The 11,493-nt window shown below is 31.4% G+C and overlaps 1 non-coding gene across 1 annotated transcript; it reads left to right on the plus strand.

Annotated features, from left to right (window-relative positions):
* The first annotated feature begins 2,225 nt into the window (after positions 1-2,225).
* On the plus strand, positions 2,226-2,327 carry LOC138176150 (U6 spliceosomal RNA). The gene has a single exon (XR_011172175.1). It is a non-coding gene; the product is annotated as a U6 spliceosomal RNA (small nuclear RNA).
* Positions 2,328-11,493: the final 9,166 nt, after the last annotated feature.

Here is an 11,493-nt window from a genome sequence, read left to right on the forward strand (position 1 = left end):
TTTCCAAAAGATGCTAATCATTTCAACTAGCTTTTTAATTAATTCTCTAGAGTTCTTTAAGTATATCATCTGCAAACAGTGATAATTTTATTTCCTCATGCCTATTTTAATAAATTTGGCTTGTTTTCTTGTTTTATTGTTATAGCTAGCATTTCTATTACAATATTGAATACTGATGGTGATAACAGAAAAATTTGCTTTAACCCTGATCTTATTGGAAAGGTTCATATTTTCTCCCCATTACAAATAATGTTGATCTTGATTTAAATAGATACAAGTTATCATTTTAAGAAAGTTTCATTCATTCTTATGCCTTCTATCATTTTTAATAGGAATGGGTATTGCATTTGGTCAAATGGTTTTTCTGTGTCTACTGATACAATTCCATTATTTTGTTGTTTTGATAATTTTATCAGCTATGGTGATAATAGTATTAAACCAGCCCTGTATTTGCTGATATAAATCCAATGTAGTTAAAGTGCATGTTCACTGTGATATATTGACCAATTACTGAAATCTCCATGGTACTATTTTGTATAAAATTTTGCATCAATATTCATTAAAATATAGTTTTATTTGTAGATTTTGCTTTGATTGAGGTGTCAAAACCATAGTTTTGTCCCGGAAGGAATTGAGTAGGACCTCTTCTTTACCATTTTTTTCTCAAGTACTTTATGTCTTATTGGAATTTGGTTTTCCTTAAATGTTTGGTAGAATTCACTTGTAAATCCATCTGGTTCTAGGATTTTTCATTAGAGAATTCAATTATTTTTTATTCAATTTCTTTTTCTAAGATATGGTTATTCAAGTATTCTATTACTCTTCTGTTCATCTGGGCAATCTACATTTTGATAAATATTCATCCATTTAATTTAGATGATCAGTTTTATTGGTATATAGTTGGGGAAATAACTTCTAATAACTGTTTTAATTGCATCTTTATTAGTTGTATACTTACCATTTTCATTTTTGACATGAATAATTTGATTTTCTTCTTTCTTTCTAAATCAAATTAACCAATGTTTATCTATTTTATTATTCCCCCCCCCATAAAACCAACTGTTGCCTTTATGTATTTATTCAATGATATTTTAAACTTTCATTTTTATTAATTTGTCATTAGATTTTCCAATTTTATATTTTGGTGTTCAGTTAGAATTTTTTCACTTTTTCTTGCTTTTTTAGCTACATGCTTAATTCACTGATCTTCTCTTTCTCTTTTATTAAAATATATGACTAGTGATATAAATTTCCCCTTAGGTACTTTTTTGGCTACATCTTACACATTTTGGAATGATATCTCATTGTTATCATTCTCTTTAAATCAATTATTGATTATTTCTATGATTTATACTTTGATCCATTCATCCTTTAGGATTATTTAGTTTCCAATTAATTTTTAATCTATGCTTCCAAGGCCCTATGTTGAATGTAATTTTTATTAAATTGTGGCATGAAACAGGTGTCTTTATATTTCTGCTTTCCTGCCTTTGTGATATTTTTGTGCTCTACTACATGGTCAATAATTTTTTAATATGCTATGTAAAGCTGAGAAAAAAATATAATCTTTTCTTTTCCTATTCAATTTTCTTTAGAGGTCTATCATATCTAACTTTTCTAAAATTCTATTAAGCTACTTATAATATAGTCTTATTGTCGATTTCCTCCCATAACTCATTTAACTTTTCCATTAAAATGTGGATGTTCTCCTATTTGGTGAATATATGTTTAGTATTGCTATTACTTCATTGTCAATGGTACATTTTAGAAAAATGTACTTTTCCTGATTATTTTAATTAGGATTATTTTTCGTTTTTGCTTTGTTTGAAAGCATAATTGTTAACCCTGCTTTTTTTTTAAAGTTCAGCTGAAACATAATAGATTCTTCTCCAGCCCTTTATTTTAATTCTTTATGTGTCTTGTTGTTTCAAGCTTGTCTCTTGTAAACAACATATTGTTGGATTCTTTTTTTCTAACCCATTCTACTATACTTCTCTATTTTATGGATGGATTCATCTCATTCACATTCCCAGTTATGATCAATGATTTCATATTTACTCCTTCAACTAGGATTTATGGATTTTGGCTCTGATATTTCAGGGATATTTCATTTTGGAATCTCTTTCCAAAGAAGAACAGTGGATTATTTTTAATTTCTATTTTGCCCTCTGGTTCTAAGATAACAGGGCAGTTTTCCTTTATAATTTCTTTAAATATTATGTCTAGTGTTCACTTTGGCAGCACACATACTAAAATTGGAATGACAGAGATTAGCATGAATCCTGTATAAGGATGACATACACATTCATAAGGCATTCTATATTATCTTAAAAAGAAAAAAAAGAAATATAATGTAAAGGATCTTTTTATATATGGATTTGAAGTAGTCCAAAAATTCTTCATTTGTCTTCCCTTAATCTATTTTACAGGTTAATTGTGTTTGTAGGTATTTCACTTTTCCTTCTATTTTTTCCAGTCTTGATTTTTTTTTTTATCATTTCTTTATCCCTCATGGAGTCATTGACTTTGACCTGACTAATTCTAATTTTTAATTAATTATTTTCTTCAGGGAGATTTTTTACCTCTTTATCCAATGACTAATTCTGATTTTATTGAGTTTTTTTTTACAATTTTTGTTTTTTCTTTTAGTACAGTAACGGGCACATAATAGATGATTAAAAATGTTTACTGAATTGAAAATTAAATTTTACCAGGCTGTTAATTCTCTTCATATTTTTCTTGCATCGTTCACATTTATTTTTACTTATTTTTCCTCTACCACTCTTACTTGCTTTTTAATTTAAAAAAAAATCTTTCTTTACTCCTCTAGAAGTTCTTATTGGGCCCCCGTCCAATCTGTGTTTTATTTTGAGGCTTTGTTTGTAAATGTTTGAAAGTCATTGTCTTTTTCTGAGTTTGTGTCTTGTGATTCAATCACAGATTTTATGCTTGGGTTCTTTTTTGTTGTTGGTTCATTTTTCTAGCCTATTTTGTTTTTTACTTTAGGCTTTATGTTAGAATTGGAATTTGCTTACCTTGCCATATAGGAGAATGACTATTTCAAGCTTCAGGCTTGGATTCTGCTATTTTCACAGCTAACTCTAGGGACCTGTAAATTTTTGGTCCCTTTGTGGTGGTATGATTTGGGGAGAGGTAGGATAACTGCCTTTCTGGTCTATACTCTAGTCCTTACTCAGCTACAGCCTCTGCTCTCTCATAACCACAATTTCTCTCTGCCCTGGAACTGTGAAATGAATCCACAGAGGACCCCTACTCCCTTTTGACAACAACCCTTTCTCTCCACACTGGAATCTTGAACCAGAAGTGAGTAAAGATCAATAGTTACCAAATGGCACACATTTTTGCCCAGTTAGAGCAGAAGGCTCTCTGTAGCCTCCTTTTGACTAGATGAGCAATCTTTTTACCACCACTAGGTGCTGAATGCCCCTGGTACCACTGATGATGCTGTTGGTGCTATTGGTATTGGTGCTGCTTCTACTACTATAGCTTCTGTGTTTAAGGCTGCTCTTTTCAAAAATTATTTTTTAATTTATGGAATAAAAGCAAGCATTTCCATAAATTGGGGTTGTTTAGATAGGAATGGTGGGAAAGCTCAGCAAATGTTTACTGAAATATTAAAAAATGCCCATTTGACAAAAAAACTCCACCTTTGATCCTTCTTTCTTGTTGGAGAGAATCCTTTCCAGAATATTTATATTATATTATGAAATTTATATTATATAAATTGCAAAATTACTAGTGACTGCTTTTGGTAGAAAGAGAGTTCTGAGAAGTGTTCAGGATATTGAAATAGCTGATATACTAGTTTTGCATCACCCTATCTGTACCCCTTCTAACAAATTGTAATATTTTTACTAATATTTTTATTTGAAAACAATCTCATAATAATTATGTAATATATATTTTAAAAATTAAGAATAAGGAGTAGGTCTCTCCAGTCTAGGGGAGCTATATTTTCATTGTGGTCTCTAAATGAGATGTGTCATCAAATTTTCTTGAGTATTATTGATAGTTTTGGAAAAATTAGAATGAACTGAAAGTATTCTTTGACATCATGGTTTGATCTGAGGAGACAAGATACTATTTTATTGCTCTCATTAGATGATCCTGATTTAGTTGACAAAATACTTAGAAGAATTATGTCACATTGTGAGATGACATAACAAAAAATGTATCTATTACATGTTGCATGTTCAGAATCAATTTTTGTGAGGCATGATTACAGTTCAGACCTGAAATTTTCCTTCAATCAATCCCTGCTGCTTTTAGGCAAAACCTATGGTATAGATCTGCCATATGCTCCAAAACTAATACAATGTTAAAGCCTAATATGATTTGTATATTTCTATTTTTACCAAACTTTACAAAATACTGTTGATTAAGTTTTATTAATAAGAGAAATAAAATAGAAAAGGCAATATTTTGATATACATTTAATATTCAGAAATAAAAACCCAATTAAAATGAAATCACTATATTATCTTAATAGATGGGAAATGCCTGGTTACTGACATAGGAGCAGTTTTGAATCAGCTTTTTGTGTAGAGTCAGATGATCAACATGTCAAAGCAAAAATTAAAAATTAAGACCCAATTGGAATTCAGAGCAAAAATGAGATATGTCATACAATTAAAATTGATCTACAATGAATGTTTAAAACAACAAACATTTAACATCTACAACAATTGTCTAAGTTTAACATAAAACAATCACCACAAAAAAGCCAAGAGTTATTTAACAAACACTTGATTGCCTTCATAAGCACAAGTATGTGACATCCAAGATGAGATATTATTATATTATTAATATTTAATAAGAAGAACGTATAGTAATTTACATTTTCCCAAACTCTTCAATGTCATTTGATCCTCACAACAACTCACTGAGTTCAATGTTATTACTATCACCACTTTACTGATGAGAAAAGTGAGACAAGCAGAAATTTTGTGACTTTGCCAATGTCTCAAGCAGGATTTGAACTCAATTCTTTCTTGTTCCATGTCCAACACTGTGTCTACTAAGCCCCCACCTTCCTATACACTCATTTTCAAAATCCTAAAGAGGGTGAAGAAATAATTCAAGGTAAAAGAAACTTGAAGAAAGATTTGTGTGAGACACAATTAATTCTACATTTTGTATAACAAACTTTCCTCTATCAGTTACAGAGGAGTTACACCATTTGTACTATGACAACACAGCCCTAACTATGAAAACAGATATTTCACTGAAGAAAACAAAATACAGAAAAGTACAGTTGAGCCAGATCAAGGATACATAGATAATAATACTGAAAGAAAAAGAAAAAAAATGTTGAGATGGTTAAGGGATTTTTTTTTTTTGCAAAGCAATCAGGATTGAATGACTTGACTAGGGTCATGCAGCTGTGTCAAGTGTCTGAGGCCAGTTTTAGACTCAGGTTACCTTGATGCCAGGGCTAGTGTTTTATCCACTGCACCACCTAGCTGCCCCAGTTCAGAGATTGATTTTTAAGAAATCTAAAATCCAGGAATGGGAGGTTATATGAAATGATTAGGAAAAAAAAAAGATTGATAGTATCACTTCTAAAAATGATTGCAGAGACAACAACAAATAAAACCTACTTGCCTTTCTTTGTGAAAATAATCTATGCATGTGTTGGTATATCCTTGTTGAAAATATTAGAAAGGAAAAGAGATTTTCACAAATAATTTTCTACAGTCAATCACATTTTATAGTTACACAACTGACAAATTTTCAATGAATACAAGCTCCCACTCTACTTACCTTTTGTCGAATTATTTAAAAATATTTTATTTATGAAAGCAAAATTCAGCCTTGATGATTTGGATCCAAGAAGGTATCTTCCATGCATATGTTGAAATCATATAGTAGCCCTTTAAAAGATGGAATAATAGACAAAATGTTAATCCTATAATTACTCATGTAACTCAGAACACAGAATAGAGAACTATATAATGATAAAAAAGTAAATGATGTACATCCTAGAGTCTACATGGGAGCAAATTTCACCTAATATGGTGAAGTGAATGACACATTGCTGATTATATTAAAACCTGAAATTACATGAAGTCTTCTAAATGAAGTATATAATTATTCAAATAGGTTTAGCTTAAGAAGTCATACAGGAAAAGCCAATTGGATGAAGAATACCTGCTGTCTTGACTATGACATGTAATTGGCCGAAAAATCCACTGACTTGTTATATCAACTCAATACTTCATGGCTGGGGGAAATACAGATGGATAATAAAGCAAACCCAGAATTAAACAAGAAGGAAATACTATAATAGATTGTTTAAGGGAAATTATTCAATTCTTTCAATAGCTCCAAGCTTCCTTTTAACAAAAAATCCATCTTTTTAACACCAATACTCTTCTAGTGATGTTATATGGATATAAGAGGTTAATAATGACATCTATAAATAACTTTAAAGTTTGCAAACCACCTAAGGTACATTATTTCACCAGGGTCTTAAAATGATTTGTTGAGTTAGGCATCAGAAGTGCCACCTCTATTTTACAAATGAAGAAACTAAGGCTTATAGCAGTTAAGTGACTTGCCCATGTTTATACTGATAGGAGTCAGAAGCAAACCTAGGGCCTTGCTGACCCAAATCCACTATGGAAATCTGCTGTTCAGTCAAAGAGGAATTAAAATTTCAGGTTACTCTAAGGGAAATGGTGGATATGCAAAAGGTATACCATATTACTAAGAATGACTTGAATACAAGTATTATAAAAGATATCAAATGCGTGTATAACTGTAAAAAAATTAATGGATATGTAATGACAGGAAAGGAGATGTAGACAGTTGGAATGTTTCATTAGTACCTCAGTAATGTTATGAGACCTAGAGAAAAAGTCTCTGGACAACTGAGTAGACGACCTATGAGAAGATATTGACACAAGTCACCCAAGAGAAGAGGTAATGAATAGATTGCAATTTATACTGACAGAGACAGAACTTCCTCAAGGTCAAGATTCCTAAAGATCAAGAGATATAAATATAGTTCAGTAGTTGGAGGGTTTTGTTTTTGTTTTTTAGAGGCAAACACTGAACTTTTTTCATTAGATCTCAAAAACTCACCTGACTGGCTTCTCAGATTAAAGTTTACATCTAAATAAAAACAAACAAGATGTGGTACTTCAAGGAAAATAAAACTAAGATACCAAATACTAGTGCTACATAATACTGAAAGTCAAATGCCAGAGTAACTCTTGTCACATAATGGAGAATATCTAATCTATAAATTGAGTATATTGTCTATTTTTAACAAGAGTTATCCGATATGAGGAGAAATGTTTTTTTGTATTATTCAATAATAAATATTTGTACAAATATTCATCATTTAAAATATAACAATAGAAATGTTCTCCTTTAAGATAAATTTCAAAAAAATTATTTGAAACAAGATCAGGGCTTGAATCAAGATAGAGGGGTAGAGAAGCTGAGCTCTCCCAGCATTCTACTCCAAACAACTTTAAAATAACACCTCAAATTGAATTCTGGAATGGCAGAGTTAATAAAAGGTCAGAGTGAGATATTCTTCTGCCCAAGACAATAAAGGAATTCAGAAAGAGAGATCTGTGACATGGGGGAGGAGGCTGACCCAGAGCTCATGTGAGGGAAACATCAGTGGTGGGGATAGGTGGTGGTGCCAGAAGCAGTAGCAGCTTCAGGAACTCCCAAGCCACAGACAATAAGGGTACTTGGCAACTGGTCAGAAAGAGATTATAGTGTTCCCTTATGCTAACACTAGACACAGGACCAGCTGCTGTTTGGCAATTCCATTGTCTATACCCAATTCTGGGTCATGGTTTAAGAGATGAGAAGAGTACTTTCAGTCAAGAGGCAGCAATAACCCTAAGGGGCAATATTGCTTCTGGCCCCAAGGGATAAGAGACCCTGAGGAACAACATCCTTTCTAGGTAGTAGGGACCTTTGAGGAACAGTATTTTTTGCAATCCCAAGGGAGCAGGGGCCCTTCCTGGGTAGGGATCAGAGTACAGACAGTGACCACACCACCCCAGATCACAGCATCTTGGAAGCTGCCACATTAAAGGAGCAGAGGAGTTGGATGATAATATCCCAGAAGGCAAAACTGCTGAGATAACAACCAAGGATAACCTATCCATCAAAACTGAGCATAATCCCTCCAGGGAAAACAAAAACATATTTAATGAAATAGAGCACTATCAAGCATTCTTGATGAAAAGAGCAGAGCTGAATAGAAAAGTTAACAGTAAAATAAAAGACTCAAGAGAAGCATAAAAATGTAAACATGAAAGAGAAATCGTAAGAGATTAAATAAAGTCCTATATGGGAAGATGACACATGTATATTTTTAAGAACTTTATTATTATTAGGATAGTTAGGATTCTAGATAGGAAGAGGGAACAAGAGTTATTCATTATGTTGGGATGATGTAAAAAATGAATAAGGAAGAAATAGAGATGCCCTGGGAGAAAGCAAAATGAAGAACAATGGAGAAATTATATCATATAAAAGAGGTGTACAAGGAAGCATTTGGGGGTGTATATACATACAAGCATATGTACGTATTTAAGAAAGTTTTGTGAGTACATGCATATATTTAAATCTATCTTATACAAGGAAGTAGGAGGTAGGAAGGAGAGGGGATAAGAAAAATAGAGATGATAAAAGGGAAGGAAGCTAAAAGCAGGCAAAACAGACTTTAAAAGAGGGACAGAATACAAAAAAAGAGATGATAAGCAGAAGAAAACAGGAGAGAGGGAAATGCATAGTAAGTAATCGTAATGTAAAAGGAATGAACTCATCCCATATAACAGAATGGAGTAGAAATCAGAATCCAACAATGTGTTGTTCACAAGAAACATACTTGAAACAGAGAGACATGCACAGAATTAAAATAAGGGGCTAGTGAAGAATTGATTATGCTTCAGCTGAAGTAAAAAAGGCAGGGGCAGCAATCAATCTCAGATCAGAAAAATCAACCTAATTAAAAAGGATAAACAGGAAACTACATCTTGCTAAAAGGAAAAATAGACAATGAAGTAATAACAATAATAAAGATACATGTATTAAATGGCACAGCATTCAAAATTTTAAAGGAAAAGTTAAAGAAATGACAGGAGAAAGTAGTAAAATTATACTAGTGGGGAACTGTAACCTTCCCCTATCAGAGTTAGATAAATCAAACCATAAAATGAGTAAGAAAAAAGTCAAGGACTTTAATAGAATCTTAGAAAAGTTGGATATGATAGATTTCTAGAGAAAATTCATTGGGAATAGAAAGGAGTAGACATTTTTCCTCAGCTGGCACCTTCACAAAAATCTGACCATGTATTAGGGCATAAGGAACTCATAACTAAATGCAAAAATAGAAATATTAAATGTACACTTTTCATATAATAATGTAATAAAGATTACTTTTCATAAATGGCCTTGGAAGCATAGATTAAGACCTAATTGGAAACTAAATAATCTAATCCTAAAGAATGAGTGGGTCAAAGCACAAATCATAGAAACAATCAATACTTACATTAAAGAGAATAACATTTCAAAATTTGTGGTATGCAGCCAAAGCAGTATTTAGGGGAAAATGTATATCTTTAAATGCATACATTAATAAAAGAGAGAAAGAACAGATCAACTAATTGGAAATACAACTAACAACACTAGACAAAGAACAAATTAAAAACTCAAACAACAAAATGGAAATTGATTTTTAAAAATAAAATTTTGAAAGTGAGAAGGGTGAATTTACTGCCAATTAAGAGAAACTTAGGGCAATTATTTGGAGTTTTTGTCATTTTATATGCTAACAAGACTAATAACTTAAGTGAAATGGATGAATATTTGCAAAAATATAGCCTGCCTAGATTAATAGAAGAGGAATCAAAATACTTAATTCTATCTTAGAAAAATAAACTAAATCAATAAAAGAGTTCCCAAAGAAAAAAATCCCTCAGACCAGATGGATTTACAGGGGAATTCTTCCAAACATTTAAGGAACAATGAATCTCAATACTATATAAATTAATTGGAAAAATGGGTAAAAAAGGAGTTATCCTAAATTCTTTTTATATCACCCACAAGAATCAGGACCTAAAATAGGGAAAGAAAAAAAACAGAGAAAGAAAACTATAGACTCATTTCCTTAATGAATATTGATGCAAAATTTTAAATAAAATACAAGTAGCAACATTACAAGATTACAATAATATTTCCCAAAGATCATACGTTATGACAAGGTAGTCTATGATATACCAAGAATGCAGGAATGTTCAATTTTAGGAAAATTAATACTATAATTGACCATATAAATAACAACAGCAACAAAAATCATATGATTATATCAATAGGTGCAGAAAAAGCCTTTGACAAAATACAACAACCATTTCTATTAAAAAAAAATAAAACTCTCAAAAACATAGGAATCAATAGAATCTTCCCCAAAATGCTAAGTTTTGTCTATCTAAAACAAAGAGCAAGCATTATCTATAATGGGAATAAATTTGAAAACTTTCCAATAAGATCAGGACTGAAGCAAAGATGTCCACTATCACCACTATTGTTCAATATAGCACTAGAAATCCTGGCTACATCAATAAGACAAAAAAAGTTGGAGAAATACAAACAGACAATGAAAGAATAAAATTATCACTCACTGTAGATGATATAATGCTATTCTTAGAGAACACTAGAGAATCAATTAAAAGGCAAGTTGAAACAATTAACAACTTTAGCAAAGTTGCAGAATATAAAATAAACCCACATAAATCATTGACATTTCTATATACTTCCAAGAAAACTCAGCAGTATAAGACAGATAAATTTCATTTAAAATAAAGCAGACAATATGAAATACTTGGGAGTCTACCAGTGAAGACAAACCTAGGGATTATAGGAACACAATGAAAAAATACCTTTCACAGAAATAATCAGATCTAAACAATTGGAGTGGGTAGACCAAGACAATATAATAAAAATGTCAATGCTGTGTAAGTTAATTTACATAAGTCACTGAAAAATGAGTTACCAAAAAAAAAAAAAGACAAGAAAAGGACCTCTATGTACAAAAAATATTTATTGAAACTATTTTGTAGCAGCAAAGAAATATAAATTGAGGGATTGGCTGAACAAATAGTAGTACATGATTGTAATTGGGGAATGGCTGAACAAGTGGTAGTATATGATTGCAATTGAATATTATTGTGTTGTAAGATGTGATGAGGGGGTGATTTCACAAAAATGTATGAAGACATGTAAACAGATGCAAAGTGAAGTGAGCAGATGTAGGAGAATACTGCATACTGTAAGAGCAATATTGTAATAGATGATCAACTGAGAAAGAAAACCTTAACTGCTCTGATCAAGACAATAATCCAAAACAATTCTAAAGGACCCATTATGAAAAATGCTATCCCCCTCCACAGAGATAAGTGATGAATTCTGGATGAAGATTGAAGAATTTAAACTTTGTTTTCA

This window comes from Petaurus breviceps, unplaced genomic scaffold, assembly GCF_028583685.1.
Source record: "Petaurus breviceps papuanus isolate PSGF00001 unplaced genomic scaffold, PetGlider_PUasm1.0 81, whole genome shotgun sequence".
Taxonomy (NCBI): Eukaryota; Metazoa; Chordata; class Mammalia; order Diprotodontia; family Petauridae; genus Petaurus; species Petaurus breviceps.